The sequence below is a fragment of the Petromyzon marinus genome, chromosome 42 (assembly GCF_048934315.1).
Source record: "Petromyzon marinus isolate PM22_M1 ecotype Great Lakes invasive population chromosome 42, UKy_Petmar_22M1.pri1.0, whole genome shotgun sequence".
Lineage (NCBI taxonomy): Eukaryota > Metazoa > Chordata > Hyperoartia > Petromyzontiformes > Petromyzontidae > Petromyzon > Petromyzon marinus.
Genome location: NC_133708.1, coordinates 3,305,028 through 3,321,875, shown reverse-complemented (window position 1 = coordinate 3,321,875; position 16,848 = coordinate 3,305,028). Strand labels below are relative to the sequence as shown.

At 51.2% G+C, this 16,848-nt stretch overlaps 1 protein-coding gene across 3 annotated transcripts in view; it reads left to right on the top strand.

The window, feature by feature from the left end:
• The window catches only part of LOC116951173 (SRSF protein kinase 3-like), a 79,067-nt gene that overhangs the window by 11,136 nt on the left and 51,083 nt on the right, over positions 1-16,848 (top strand). The window lies entirely within an intron of this gene.

Genomic DNA, 16,848 nt, shown 5'->3' with positions numbered 1-16,848 from the left:
TCTAAGCCATATGTCTCTATGCCGTGGGTCATACCATATGTCTGTAGCACGTGCCTTCCGATATCACCTATGTTATATGAAGGAAGGGTCGTTTCCCGAAACGTCGCCTATTATATGTTTCTTTTTTACCTTAAAGACCACGCTGTTGTAATTGAGACGGATCGTGATTAGTGTTGTTGACTGTGTTTCTGCACCAGTGACCAATGTAGCAGCAACAGCAGCAGCACCACCAGATACATCACTTCTCTCTGTCTCTTAGCATGCGTCTCTCTCTCTCTCTGAGGATATGCGTATATGTCACTCTACATGTCCGTCTATAAGGCGTGGGTCTGTATGGCGTGTGTCTATATGGCGTGTGTCTGTAAGGCGTGTGTCTATAAGGCGTGTGTCTGTAAGGCTTGTGTCTGTACCGTGTGTCTGTAAGGTGTGTGTCTGTAGCGTGTGTCTGTAAGGTGTGTGTCTGTAAGGTGTGTGTCTGTAAGGTGTGTGTCTGTAAGGCGTGTGTCTGTAAGGTGTGTGTCTGTAAGGCGTGTGTCTGTAAGGAGTGTGTCTGTAAGGCGTGTGTCTAAGTGTGTATGTATGGAACGTGTCTGTCAGTCAACAGCGCATGTGTGTCTGGATGTGTCTACGATGTGTCCGTTTGTAACGCGTGTGTCTATCTGTGCCAAGCTCGTGTCTATCTACAGCACGCGCGTGTCTAGAACGCGAGTTCGATTCCCGTGGTGTGGGAGGTGAGTGTGGTGTAGGAGGTGAGTGTGGGAGGTGAGTGTGGTGTAGTAGGTGAGTGTGGTGTAGGAGGTGAGTGTGGTGTAGGAGGTGAGTGTGGTGTAGGAGGTGAGTGTGGTGTAGGAGGTGAGTGTGGGAGGTGAGTTTGGGAGGTGAGTATGGGAGGTGAGTGTTGTGTAGTAGGTGAGTGTGGTGTAGGAGGTGAGTATGGGAGGTGAGTGTGGTGTGAGAGGTGAGTGTGGTGTGAGAGGTGAGTGTGGTGTAGTAGGTGAGTGTGGTGTAGGAGGTGAGTGTGGTGTAGGAGGTGAGTATGGGAGGTGAGTGTGGTGTGAGAGGTGAGTGTGGGAGGTGAGTGTGGTGTGGGAGGTGAGTGTGGGAGGTGAGTGTGGGAGGTGAGTGTGGTGTAGGAGGTGAGTGTGGTGTGGGAGGTGAGTGTGGGAGGTGAGTGTGGGAGGTGAGTATGGGAGGTGAGTGTGGTGTAGGAGGTGAGTGTGGGTGGTGAGTGTGGGAGGTGAGTGTGGGAGGTGAGTGTGGGAGGTGAGTGTGGGAGGTGAGTGTGGGAGGTGAGTGTGGGAGGTGAGTGTGGGAGGTGAGTGTGGTGTAGGAGGTGAGTGTGGTGTGGGAGGTGAGTGTGGGAGGTGAGTGTGGGAGGTGAGTGTGGGAGGTGAGTGTGGGAGGTGAGTGTGGGAGGTGAGTGTGGGAGGTGAGTGTGGTGTAGGAGGTGAGTGTGGTGTAGGAGGTGAGTGTGGTGTGGGAGGTGAGTGTGGTGTGGGAGGTGAGTGTGGGAGGTGAGTGTGGGAGGTGAGTGTAGGAGGTGAGTGTGGGAGGTGAGTGTGGGAGGTGAGTGTGGTGTGAGAGGTGAGTGTGGGAGGTGAGTGTGGGAGGTGAGTGTGGTGTGAGAGGTGAGTGTGGTGTGAGAGGTGAGTGTGTTGTGAGAGGTGAGTGTGGGAGGTGAGTGTGGTGTGAGAGGTGAGTGTGGGAGGTGAGTGTGGTGTGGGAGGTGAGTGTGGTGTGGGAGGTGAGTGTGGTGTGAGAGGTGAGTGTGGTGTGAGAGGTGAGTGTGGTGTGAGAGGTGAGTGTGGGAGGTGAGTGTGGTGTGGGAGGTGAGTGTGGTGTAGGAGGTGAGTGTGGGAGGTGAGTGTGGTGTAGGAGGTGAGTGTGGTGTAGGAGGTGAGTGTGGGAGGTGAGTGTGGTGTGGGAGGTGAGTGTGGTGTAGGAGGTGAGTGTGGGAGGTGAGTGTGGGAGGTGAGTGTGGTGTGGGAGGTGAGTGTGGTGTGAGAGGTGAGTGTGGGAGGTGAGTGTGGGAGGTGAGTGTGGTGTGAGAGGTGAGTGTGGTGTGAGAGGTGGGTGTGGGAGGTGAGTGTGGTGTGAGAGGTGAGTGTGGTGTGAGAGGTGAGTGTGGTGTGAGAGGTGAGTGTGGGAGGTGAGTGTGGTGTGGGAGGTGAGTGTGGTGTAGGAGGTGAGTGTGGGAGGTGAGTGTGGTGTGGGAGGTGAGTGTGGGAGGTGAGTGTGGGAGGTGAGTGTGGTGTGGGAGGTGAGTGTGGTGTGAGAGGTGAGTGTGGGAGGTGAGTGTGGTGTGAGAGGTGAGTGTGGTGTGGGAGGTGAGTGTGGTGTAGGAGGTGAGTGTGGGAGGTGAGTGTGGTGTGGGAGGTGAGTGTGGGAGGTGAGTGTGGGAGGTGAGTGTGGTGTGGGAGGTGAGTGTGGTGTGAGAGGTGAGTGTGGGAGGTGAGTGTGGTGTGAGAGGTGAGTGTGGTGTGAGAGGTGAGTGTGGTGTGAGAGGTGAGTGTGGGAGGTGAGTGTGGTGTGGGAGGTGAGTGTGGTGTAGGAGGTGAGTGTGGGAGGTGAGTGTGGTGTGGGAGGTGAGTGTGGTGTAGGAGGTGAGTGTGGGAGGTGAGTGTGGTGTGGGAGGTGAGTGTGGTGTAGGAGGTGAGTGTGGTTGGGTGCTCCGCACGTGGCGTTGGTGAGCGAGTGTTGGGTGAGCATCGGGTGAGTGGCAAGAGTCCGACCACGTGACCTCACCCCCCACACCCCTCCCCTCTCCCACACAATCACCCCCCCCCCCCCGTTCATTAATGAGCTCTCGGGCAGCCGAGAGATGGGACACGTGGGTGCGATGGCACCCGGTGATAGCGCGACTGTGATGATGGTGATGACGCCCCGGTGATGGTGATGGTGGTGATGGTGGTGACGGTGCCACAGTGATGGTGGTGATGGTGCTACGGTGATGGTGCCACAGTAATGGTGGTGATGGTGATACAGTGACGGTGGTGATGGTGGTGATGGTGCCACAGTGACGGTGGTGATGGTGGTGATGGTGCCACAGTGACGGTGGTGATGGTGGTGATGGTGCCACAGTGATGGTGGTGATGGTGCTACAGTGATGATGGTGATGGTGCCACAGTGATGGTGGTGATGGTGCTACAGTGATGGTGGTGATGGTGTTACAGTGATGGTGGTGATGGTGCCACAGTGATGGTGGTGATGGTGCCACAGTGATGGTGGTGATGGTGCCACAGTGATGGTGGTGATGGTGCCACAGTGATGGTGGTGATGGTGCCACAGTGATGGTGGTGATGGTGCCACAGTGATGGTGGTGATGGTGCTACAGTGATGGCGGTGATGGTGCCACAGTGATGGTGGTGATGGTGCTACAGTGATGGCGGTGATGGTGCCACAGTGATGGTGGTGATGGTGCCACAGTGATGGTGGTGATGGTGCTACAGTGATGGCGGTGATGGTGCCACAGTGATGGTGGTGATGGTGCTACAGTGATGGCGGTGATGGTGCCACAGTGATGGTGGTGATGGTGCCACAGTGATGGTGGTGATGGTGCCACAGTGATGGTGGTGATGGTGCTACAGTGATGGTGGTGATGGTGCCACAGTGATGGTGGTGATGGTGCTACAGTGATGGCGGTGATGGTGCCACAGTGATGGTGGTGATGGTGCCACAGTGATGGTGGTGATGGTGCTCCAGTGATGGCGGTGATGGTGCCACAGTGATGGTGGTGATGGTGCCACAGTGATGGTGGTGATGGTGGTGATGGTGCCACAGTGATGGTGGTGATGGTGCTACAGTGATGGTGGTGATGGTGCTACAGTGATGGTGGTGATGGTGCCACAGTGATGGTGGTGATGGTGCCACAGTGATGGTGGTGATGGTGGTGATGGTGCTACAGTGATGGTGGTGATGGTGGTGATGGTGCCACAGTGATAGTGGTGATGGTACCACTGTGATGGTGGTGATGGTGCTACAGTGATGGTGGTGATGGTGCTACAATGATGGTGCCACAGTGATGGTGGTGATGGTGCCACAGTGATGATGGTGCCACAGTGATGGTGGTGATGGTACCACAGTGATGGTGGTGATGGTACCACAGTGATGGTGGTGATGGTGCCACAGTGATGATGGTGCCACGGTGATGATGGTACCACAGTGATGGTGGTGATGGTGGTGATGGTGCCACAGTGATGGCGTGACGCCTTTGAACCCGGCCTGGGCCACGCCTGGGTTCGACTCCCCCGTGCCGCGGCTCACGTCAGTGGCGAGCGATGTCTCAACCGCTCCTGGGGGGGGAGCCCTACCCACCCAGCCAGCCACCCCCTTCACCACAACCTGCACTCAACGGCGTGGTGAAGTATGGTCAAACGGACCCATTTGAACCGACAGAGGTTGGTGGGGAGGAGGAGGAGGAGCTGGAGGAGGAGGGGGTGATACCATCATCAAGCAGTGCACTGACCATGGCTGCTGCTGCTGCTGCTGATAATAATAAGCAATAGGCGACGTTTCGGGCAAAGGTCCTTGCCCGTCTCGTCAGGGAGCTATGAACCGTCGAACAAAGACGGCGCTGTGGGGTTCGCGATTCCGCGGGGCCGTCTGGAACGCTCCTTCCCTTGCGTCGATTCGGAAGGTCACGTGGCAGATACGAAACGGGAGAAAACATTTTTGTCTGCTGTTTGCTGTTGCTGTCAGCATCAATGCGAGGACAAAAAACTAAAATGCTCTATTCCTTTGCAAAACAATATAAAGGTATCGATTTGGTGTCTGTACACGTGAACACAACTCCCACAAACCTCTGCCGTGGATCACGTTGGCTCGCCAATGCTGTTGGCTCGCCAATCCCCCCACTGAGCGTGTAGCTTCTCCTCGCGCCGAGCTATAAGCGTTGCTCTGACACGCGTGGCATGTCTAGATGTGAAGCTTTCGTGACTGCAAGCATCCGTACTCTTCTTTGGTTCTGTTAGGTAAAGTCACGTTAGGTAAAAAAAATAAAACAACAAAAATCACGACTCATCTTCTTTGGTTCTGTTCGGTAAAGTCACGTAGAATGAGAATAAAATAATAAATTAATAAAATAAAATAACACAATAAAATTCTCGCGACGTTTCGGCCACAACACAAGCGGCCTTCATCAGGTGAAGGGACGAGACTGTCTGGAGGACAGCGCTGGAGTGAGACAGTCTGGTCCCTTCGCCTGATGAAGGCCGCTTGTGTTGTGGCCGAAACGTCGTGAATTTTTTTTTACCTACGTGGTAACTTTACGGAATAGAACCAGAGAGTACGCGCGTGGCATTGTCCTGGTGCTGTCCACCGGCATGACACTGGTGGTGGTGGTGGAGAGCGGCCCATCAAGAAGGCCGTCGCCGTCTCTCTCGTAGAGGCCGATCAGTATCAAAGACAGTGCCCAGGTCCATCCTTCATCATTCTCGGGGGAATCTTTTGTTCGCATGTACCGCGCCTGGCTATGGGGCCGTCCATAAATGACGTCACGCACCTAGGGGGTCAGACATTTGTGTGATGATGTGGGGGAGGGGGGGGGGGGTGAGAGATGTGACGTCACATCAAAATGGGCAACTTTAAATAAATATAGACACAACACGTTCTGCTTAATTAAATAGACTTTGTTAATAAATGTTTTCTCCTACAACATCAGAGTGCAGCGCCACATTAAACACGCACTACTACAATGTGACAATAGTTTAAAGCGATTTGAAGCAGGTTTTATTTTCAAAATGGAAATATGGTTTTTGGGGGGGACAGGGTGGGGGGGGGCAGAGCTTTGTGACGTCATATTTGATGGGGGGGGGCGTCTGACTTTTTGTGACGTCGTGTGACGAGGTGGGGGGGGGGTGTTCAGAAATCGCCCAAAATCGCGTGACGTCATTTGTGGACGGTCCCTAATGCTGCGAGTAGTTTGAGTCCTTGCAAAAAAAAAGGTGTCATCAAATTTGCGTTTGAACATCTTGACACAACTACCTGTTTGTACCGCCAGAAAGGGGAGTTAAACCCATTCTTATCGGGGGGTTGTCTTCGGCTTTTCACACGCACACACGCACACACACGCACACATACACGCACACACACGCACGTACACGCACACACACACGCACACGCACGCACACACGCACACACGCACACACACACACGCACACACGCACGCACACACACGCACGCACACACACGCACACGCACGCACGTACACGCACACACACACGCACACACGCACACACACGCACACACGCACGGGAGCTGTAAGCGCTTTTAAATCTACGCGGGGCGGGGGGGAATTCATCTTTGCTTTTTCCGAACTGCTCTTTGCGTCGAGTTTGTTATTTATCCCCTCGAACCCCGCCCCGCCATCCCGATCAGCGACTGTGAGGCTACGTACGGTGCGAAAGAAGTTCCACAACGCACGCGACGAGGTCCGCTGCCCGAACCGTCGCTTAATACAACGATGACGCGTTGTTCCACCACCCGCCCCCCCCCCACCTCCCCACCCCACCTCGTGTTTTTTTTTTGTGAGTGTGGAGCGGTGTTAATTGAAGGCACGGCAATAATAATTTTGTTTTAAAGAGTTCGCTTGATAACCTCCCCACACGCATCACCCCCCGCCCCCGTCACCCCCCCGTCCCCGTCACCCCCCCCCCTGTTCCCGTCACCCCCCCGTCCCCGTCACCCCCCCCCTGTTCCCGTCACCCCCCTCTCGTCTTCGCGAAATTCCCCACGCGTCTCGGAAATCCTTTATTTAACCACAGGCGGGAGCGGCGTCACCGTGACACACACACAACATACAAAGACCCCCCCCATATAGCCTTGACAGACTGTTGGGGCAAGTGCTGTTGGGGCAAGTGCTGTAACGTCGTCACCGTGACACACAAACAACATGCAAACATCTCCCCCCGTGTAGCCTTAACAGACTGTTGGGGCAAGTGCTGTTAGCGAGCAGCACCTATGAAGGCCGGAACGGTACACGAGGGGGTGGGTGGCCAGCACCACGCCCGACCGCCTTTGTCTCCCCAGTGGCGATGTTTACTACACACCACACCAGGTACTCATTTCAGGCTGAGTCTACCTAGTGGAGGCCCAGGACCGGTTCAGATAATCGTCACCAGTGTTGGCCGTGAGCGGGAATCGAACCCGGGTCACCGGGTTCGTAGCGCAGCGTCGCGCTAACCGCTACACCACCGCTCCCCATACACACGCACACGCACGCACACACATGCACACACACACACTCACACGCACATCGCGTGATTGATGAGCCAACGCTCGCTGATGAATTCCGTCACTCACGGGCCGGCCGGTACACCAACTTGTCACTCCTCCTAGCGCTACTAAGGCGGTCGCTGTTGAGCACCAAATGTTGCTCTCCTTGATTCCTCACGCCCACGTTGAGGACTTGGTCTTCTGCCGGCCGGGTTAGTCTCATCCACCACCACCACACTGCAGGTCACAACAACACTCATCCACACACCCACTCACTGACTCACCCACCCACACACCCGCCCATACACCCACTCACTGACTCACTCACCCACACACCGACTCACTCACCTACCCACTCACCCAGCCATCCACCCACTCACCCACTCACCCGCTCACCCACCCACTCACTGACTCGTTCACCCACTCACGCACCCACCCAATCACCCACTCACCCACATCACCCACTCACCCAGCCATCCACCCACTCACTCACGGGTCCACCCACTCACCCGTCCGCTCACCCGTCCACTCACTCACCCACTCACCCATCCACTCATCTGCCCAACTACTCACCCACCCACCCACTCACCCACCCACCCACTCACCCACCCACTAGCTCACCGACTGATTCAATCACTCATTATTTCACCCACACACTTACTAGACTACATGCCAGGTGGTGATGTCAGTACATAAGGTGGCAGTATAGCAAGTGGGTTAGTGAATCCATATGTGTGCGGTCCTCTTGACTGCTGGGTTTTCAACGAAGTTTCTAGACTCACGCAGAGACCCATAGACTCACACAGAGACCCATAGACTCACACAGAGACCCATAGACTCACACAGAGACCCATAGACTCACACAGAGACCCATAGACTCACGCAGAGACCCATAGACTCACGCAGAGACCACAGAGACCCAAACAGGAACCCGTAGACTCGCACAGAGACCCATAGACTCACACAGAGACCCATAGACTCACGCAGAGACCCATAGACTCACGCAGAGACCCATAGACTCGCGCAGAGACCCATAGACTCACGCAGAGACCCATAGACTCACGCAGAGACCACAGAGACCCACACAGAGACCCGTAGACTCGCACAGAGACCCATAGACTCACACACAGACCCATAGACTCACATAGAGACCCATAGACTCACGCAGTGACCCATAGACTCGCGCAGAGACCCATAGACTGACACAGAGACCCATAGACTCGCACAGAGACCCATAGACTCGCACAGAGACCCATGGACTCGCACAGAGACCCATAGCCTCGCGCAGAGACCCATAGACTCACATAGAGACCCATAGACTCACATAGAGACCCATAGACTCACATAGTGACCCATAGACTCACGCAGTGACCCATAGACTCACACAGAGACCCATAGACTCGCACACAGACCCATAACCTCGCACAGAGACCCATAGACTCACACAGAGACCCATGGACTCGCACAGAGACCCATAGCCTCGCGCAGAGACCCATAGACTCACATAGAGACCCATAGACTCACATAGAGACCCATAGACTCACATAGAGACCCATAGACTCACATAGAGACCCATAGACTCACATAGTGACCCATAGACTCACGCAGTGACCCATAGACTCACGCAGAGACCCATAGACTCACACAGAGACCCATAGACTCACATAGAGACCCATAGACTCACACAGAGCCATATAGACTCACACAGAGACCCATAGACTCGCATAGAGACCCATAGACTCACACAGACACCCATAGATTCACACAGAGACTCATAGACTCACACAGGGACCCATATACTTACGCAGAGACCCATAGACTCACACAGAGACCCATAGACTCACACAGAGACCCATATACTCACATAGAGACCCATAGACTCACACAGAGACCCATATATACTCACACAGAGACCCATAGACTCGCATAGAGACCCATATACTCACACAGACACCCATAGACTCACACAGAGACGCATAGACTCACGCAGATACCCATATACTCACGCAGAGACCCTTAGACTCACAGAGACCCATAGACTCGCACAGAGACCCACAGACTCACACAGAGACCCACAGACTCACACAGAGACTAATAGACTTAAACAGGGACCCATAGACTCACAGATACCCATAGACTCACACAGCGACGCATAGACTCACACAGAGACGCATAGACTCACACAGAGACCCATAGACTCACACAGACCCATAGACTCACGCAGAGACCCATAGACTCACACAGAGACCCATAGACTCACACAGAGACCCATAGACTCACACAGAGACCCATAGACTCACACAGAGACCCATAGACTCACACAGAGACCCATAGACTCACACAGAGACTCATAGACTCACACAGAGACCCATAGACTCACACAGAGACTCATAGACTCACACAGAGACCCATAGACTCACACAGAGACTCATAGACTCACACAGAGACCCATAGACTCACACAGAGACTCATATACTCACACAGAGACCCATAGACTCACACAGAGACCCATAGACTCACACAGAGACCCATAGACTCACACAGAGCCCCATAGACTCACGCAGAGACCCATAGACTCACGCAGAGACCCATAGACTCACACAGAGACCCATAGACTCACACAGAGACCCATAGACTCACACAGAGACTCATAGACCCACACGACGCCAAACGCTCACGAATGGAATTCATGGCCAACCATCTCAATGTGGCAGCACCCTCTTGAGAGCGAGTCTTGAGACTCGGTTAGGAATCCCTGGGTAAATAATTGACGTTATTGTCAGGTTAATAACAATGGATTCTACATTGTTTGATTAATGATGGTGGTGGCGATGGTGAAAATGATGTCACTGCTACTGCTGATGATGTTGGTAATCATACTGCTGTTATTTATAATGACGATGGCGATGATGTTGTTTTGATGTTGATGACAATGCTGCTGCTTCTGATGATCATGCTAATGACGTTGCTGCTCCTGCTGCTGATCCTGAATCATCTATTAATAATGATTACTGCTGCCGATGGTCAAGATGCTGATGTCGCTCTTGATGATGATGATTCTGTTGTTGATGCTGCTGCTGATACTGCTGCTGCTGATACTGCTGCTGCTGATGAACTTGCTGATGCTGCTGCTGATGACGCTGCTGATGCTGCTGATGCTGATGGTGCTGTTGATGTTACTGCTGCTGATGCTGCTGCTGATGATGTTGCTGATGCTGCTGATGATGCTGCTGCGGCTGATGTTACTGCTGCTTATGCTGCTGATGCTGCTGATGTTGCTGTTGATGATGTTGCTGATGCTGTTGCTGATGCTGCTGCTGATGCTGCTGTTGATGCTGCTGTTGATGCTGCTGCTGATACTGCTGCTGCTGATGTTGCTGATGTTGCTGCTGATGATGATGATGCTGCTGCTGACGACGATGTTGTACACTCTTGCGGTGCCTATTTTGGGATCATATGACAGTAATTACACGCAATGTGGATGTGTGTTTCTGTGTGTGTGTTTGTGTGTGTGTGTTTGGTGTGTGTGTGTTTCTGTGTTTGTGTGTGTGTGTGTTTGGTGTGTGTGTGTTTCTGTGTTTGTGTGTGTGTGTTTGGTGTGTGTGTGTGTTTGTGTGTGTGTTTGGTGTGTGTGTGTGTTTGTGTTTCTGTGTGTGTGTTTCTGTGTGTGTGTTTCTGTGTGTGTGTTTGTGTGTGTGTGTTTCTGTGTGTGTGTGTTTGGTGTGTGTGTGTTTGTGTGTGTGTGTTTCTGTGTGTGTGTGTTTGGTGTGTGTGTGTTTGGTGTGTGTGTGTTTGGTGTGTGTGTTTCTGTGTGTGTGTTTGGTGTGTGTGTGTTTCTGTGTGTTTGTGTGTGTGTGTTTGGTGTGTGTGTTTCTGTGTGTGTGTTTGGTGTGTGTGTGTTTGGTGTGTGTTTTGTGTGTGTGTGTTTGGTGTGTGTGTGTGTTTCTGTGTGTGTGTTTCTGTGTGTGTGTTTAGTGTGTGTGTGTTTGGTGTGTGTGTTTGTGTGTGTGTGTGTTTCTGTGTGTGTTTGGTGTGTGTGTGTTTGGTGTGTGTGTGTTTGGTGTGTGTGTTTCTGTGTGTGTGTTTGGTGTGTGTGTGTTTGGTGTGTGTGTGTTTGGTGTGTGTGTGTTTGGTGTGTGTGTGTTTCTGTGTGTGTTTGGTGTGTGTGTGTTTGGTGTGTGTGTGTTTGGTGTGTGTGTGTTTCTGTGTGTGTGTTTGGTGTGTGTGTGTGTGTTTCTGTGTGTGTGTTTGTTGTGTGTGTGTTTCTGTGTGTGTGTTTGGTGTGTGTGTGTGTGTTTGGTGTGTGTGTTTCTTTGGTGTGTGTGTTTCTTTGGTGTGTGTGTTTCTGTGTGTGTTTCTGTGTGTGTGTTTCTGTGTGTGTGTTTGGTGTGTGTGTTTCTGTGTGTGTGTTTCTGTGTGTGTGTTTGGGGTGTGTGTGTTTGGTGTGTGTGTGTGTTTCTGTTTGTGTGTTTCTGTTTGTGTGTTTGGTGTGTGTGTTTCTGTGTGTGTGTTTCTGTGTGTTTGGTGTGTGTGTGTTGGGTGTGTGTGTGTTTGGTGTGTGTGTGTTTCGGTGTGTGTGTGTTTCTGTGTGTGTGTGTTTCTGTGTGTGTGTGTGTTTCTGTGTGTGTGTTTCTGTGTGTGTGTTTGGTGTGTGTGTGTTTGGTGTGTGTGTGTTTGGTGTGTGTGTGTTTCTGTGTGTGTGTTTCTGTGTGTGTGTTTCTGTGTGTGTGTTTGGTGTGTGTGTGTTTGTGTGTTTCTGTGTGTGTGTTTGGTGTGTGTGTGTTTCTGTGTGTGTGTTTGTGTGTTTCTGTGTGTGTGCTCGCTAAGAGCACTTGCCCCTACAGTCTGTTAAGGCTATACGGGGGATCTTTGTGTTTGTGTGTGTGTTTGGTGTGTGTGTGTGTTTGTGTGTGTGTGTGTTTGTGTGCGTGTTTGTGTTTGTGTGTGTTGTGTGTTTTGTCTGTATGTGTGTGTTGTGGGTGTCTGTACAGTGAGGGGAAAAAGTGTTTGATCCCCTGCTGATTTTGTACGTTTGCCCACTGACAAAGAAATGATCAGTCTATAATTTTAATGGTAGGTTTATTTGCACAGTGAGAGACAGAATAACAACAACAAAATCCAGAAAAACGCATGTCAAAAATGTTATGAATTGATTTGCATTTTAATGAGAGAAATAAGTATTTGACCCCCTCTCAATCAGAAAGATTTCTGGCTCCCAGGTGACTTTTATACAGGTAACGAGCTGAGATTAGGAGCACACTCTTAGAGGGGGTGCTCCTAATCTCAGCTTGTTACCTGTATAAAAGACACCTGTCCACAGAAGCAATCAATCAACAGATTCCAAACTCTCCACCATGGCCATGACCAAAGAGCTCTCCAAGGATGTCAGGGACAAGATTGTAGACCTACACAAGGCTGGAATGGGCTACAAGACCATTGCCAAGCAGCTTGGTGAGAAGGTGACAACAGTTGGTGCGATTATTCACAAATGGAAGAAACACAAAAGAACTGTCAATCTCCCTCGGCCTGGGGCTCCATGCAAGATCTCACCTCGTGGAGTTGCAACGATCATGAGAACGGTGAGGAATCACCCCAGAACTACACGGGAGGATCTTGTCAATGATCTCAAGGCAGCTGGGACCATAGTCACCAAGAAAACAATTGGTAACACACTACGCCGTGAAGGACTGAAATCCTGCAGCGCCCGCAAGGACCCCTGCTCAAGAAAGCACATATACATGCCCATCTGAAGTTTGCCAATGAACATCTGAATGATTCAGAGGACAACTGGGTGAAAGTGTTGTGGTCAGATGAGACCAAAATGGAGCTCTTTGGCATCAACTCAACTCGCCCTGTTTGGAGGAGGAGGAATGCTGTCTATGACCCCAAGAACACCATCTCCACTGTCACACATGGAGGTGGAAACATGCTTTGGGGGTGTTTTTCTGCTAACGGGACAGGACAACTTCACCGCATCAAAGGGACGATGGACGGGGCCATGTACCGTCAAATCTTGGGTGAGAACCTCCTTCCCTCAGCCGGGGCATTGAATAATGGGTCGTGGATGGGTATTTCAGCATGACAATGACCAAAAACACACCGCCAAGGCAACAAAGGAGTGGCTCAAGAAGAAGCACATTAAGGTCCTGGAGTGGCTTAGCTAGTTTCCAGACCTTAATCCCATAGAAAATCTGTGGAGGGAGCTGAAGGTTCGAGTTGCCAAACGTCAGCCTCGAAACCTTAATGACTTGGAGAAGATCTGCAAAGAGGAGTGGGACAAAATCCCTCCTGAGATGTGTGCAAACCTGATGGCCAACTACAAGAAACGTCTGCCCTCTGTGATTGCCAAGAAGGGTTTTGCCACCAAGTACTAAGTCATGTTTTGCAGAGGGGTCAAATAATTATTTCCCTCATTAAAATGCAAATCAATTTATAACATTTTTGACATGCGTTTTTCTGGATTTTGTTGTTATTCTGTCTCTCACTGTTCAAATAAACCTACCATTAAAATTATAGACCGATCATTTCTTTGTCAGTGGTCAAACGTACAAAATCAGCAGGGGATCAAATACTTTTTTCCCGCACTGTATGTGTGTGGTGTGTGTGTGTTGTGTGTGTCTGTGTGTGTGTTGTGTGTGTGTTGTGTGTGTCTGTATGTGTGTGTTTGTGTGTGTCTGTATGTGTGTGTTTGTGTGTGTCTGTATGTGTGTGTTGTTTGTGTCTGTGTGTGTGCTGTATGTGTGTGTTGTTTGTGTCTGTGTGTGCTGTATGTGTGTGTTGTTTGTGTCTGTGTGTGTGCTGTATGTGTGTGTTGTTTGTGTCTGTGTGTGCTGTATGTGTGTGTTATGTGTGTGTTTGTGTCTATATGTGTGGTGTGTGTGTTGTGTGTTTGTGTCTGTATGTGTGTTGTGTGTGTGTCTGTATGTGTGCTGTTTGTGTGTTGTGTGTCTGTATGTGTGCTGTATGTGTGTTGTGTGTGTGTGTGTCTGTATGTGTGTTGTGTGTGTGTGTCTGTATGTGTGTTGTGTGTGTGTGTGTCTGTATGTGTGCTGTGTGTTGTGCGTGTGTGTGTCTGTATGTGTGCTGTATGTGTGTTGTGTGTGTGTGTCTGTATGTGTGCTGTATGTGTGTTGTGTGTGTGTGTCTGTATGTGTGCTGTATGTGTGTGTCTGTATGTGTGTGTTGTGTGCTGTATGTGTGTGTCTGTATGTGTGCTGTATGTGTGTGTCTGTATGTGTGTGTTGTGTGTGTATGTGTGTTGTGTGTGTGTGTGTATGTGTGTGTGTCTGTATGTGTGTGTGTATGTATGTGTCTGTATGTGTGTGTGTCTGTATGTGTGTGTGTGTGTCTGTATGTGTGTTGTGTGTATGTGTGTGTGTCTGTATGTGTGTGTGTGTGTGTCTGTATGTGTGTTGTGTGTTGTGTGTGTGCTGTATGTGTGTTGTGTGTGTTGTGTGTGTGCTGTATGTGTGTTGTGTGTGTATGTGTGTGTGTGTATGTGTGTGCCTTTGTGTGTCTGTATGTGTGTGTCTGTATGTATGTACGTGTGTGTTGTGTGTCTGTATGTGTGTGTGTCTGTATGTGTGTGTATGTGTCTGTATGTGTCTGTATGTGTGTGTTGTGTGTCTGTTATTTGTTTGTGTGTTGTGTGTGTCTGTATGTGTGTGTTGTGTGTCTGTTGTGTGTTTGTGTCTCGGGGGGTGGGTGAGGTGGTGGATGGAGGCGGGGGGGACCCGAGAGGATGGGAGAGAGAGGCACGTGGGCGGCTGGTTGCCATGGCGACGTGACCTGGCAACCCTCGCAGGGGCGGCGGGTGGGGGGGGTATCCGAGGATGCTGTCGTCAGGGCGACCGGGTGCCTAGCAACGGTGGGGAGAGGGAGGTGGTGGGGGGGTCGTTGGTGGTAAGCTATCTCCCTGCGTCTCGTAAACACGTCAATCCACTGCTGGATGAGGCTCTGAAGGAGAGGAGGGGGGGGGAGTTATTTGACCATACTTCACCACTTGGGTCATTGCGAGTCTCTTTTTCTGTTTCGTCTGCTTCACAACAACAACCGCCATTCGCCACTAAGTGGCGGTGACGTCACCACGGCGCTTGTGCCAGGCTAGGTTCACGTTGAGGCCACGTGAAGTGTCGAACGCCCGCTGGCAGGAGGTCACGGGGCAGACCCAGCAGGTGCCACGGGTCGACTGACTGAGATGACTGGCTGATGCACCACCTGTGCCCCCTACTGTGCCAACCTGCTGTGCTTTAGCCACCCGGCGCTCCGCTCGTTGTTGTGAGCGTCGCTCCTCCGCCCTCCATTGTTGTTGTTGGAGGGCGACTGCCTCCAACTGCCCAGTAGCTTCACGGTGCACCTAGCCTGGCACTACCCAGTAGCGGCAGCAGCGTCCTTCACGAGCCTCCTCCACCGAGGCCGATCTTGACACCGCTGGTACCGGTCATCGGCAAGTCCACTCAGCTCCACGTCCTCCTGTACCCACATCACTCCATTCTTTCACACACACCCAAATATATATATACGCGTGAGTGACTATCTAAAACGCATATCGTTTGGTTAGTATCTATTTTATCCAGGCACCTGCTTTGCGAGAGACACGGGCGACTGCGTCCATTGCCCGCTGAGCCGGATGCCTTTCGTCGGCCACAGAGGCCCGGGGGCATTGATTCCATCTCCGGAGTGTGGTGATGCCAGTAGCAGCTGCATCATCAATGTGGTTGTTGTTGTTGTCCTCCAGTGTAACGCCGAGGTAGCAGTAGCTGACCATTGCTATAATGCTGTGGGCTCGGATGGTATTGTTTTTTTTTTTCCCGATACCAAGGTACTCTTCAAAAATCTTCGGGCAACTACCAGAGGTTTGTTCATGAAGCCATCCAGATATATAAACATAGACGTAACTTCAGCCGAGAAGATGGGTACAGATTGAGCAATCATTGGAAGGATGTTATTAACCAGGTAATGCCTTAACTGGTTGTTTACATCCTACCTGCCGTTTACTAGTACAGTTATTTTTATCATCCATAATAGAGGTTTGTTGGGTGAGATCGCGTAAATAAATGATGAATGTGTTGTTAAACCCGCCACCACCCTACACAGCCCACTAGTAAGGGTTGTCACGTGAACAGAGCGTGGCCAATTCCTCACTCGTACAGCACAGCGGTTGTGTGTTGGAGAGCCAAGCCATAACATCTGCTCATAGACTAACATTGGTCAATGTAAGTCTATGAGCAATTCGTCACAAGCCACATTTACATTTAGACGAATTGCTCATAGACTCACATCGCCCATAGACTCACATTGCCCTTAGACTCACATTGCCCATAGATTAACATTGCCCATAGACTAACATTGCCCATAGACTCACATTGCTCATAGACTCACATTGCTCATATACTCACATTACCCATAGACTAACATTGCCCATAGACTAACATTGCCCATAGACTCACATTGCTCATATACTCACATTACCCATAGACTCACATTGCCCATAGACTAACATTGCCCATAGACTAACATTGCCCATAGACTAACAATGCCCATAGACTAACAATGCCCATAGACTAACATTGCCCATAGACTCACATTGCTCATATACTAACATTACCCATAGACTAACATTGCCCATATACTCAC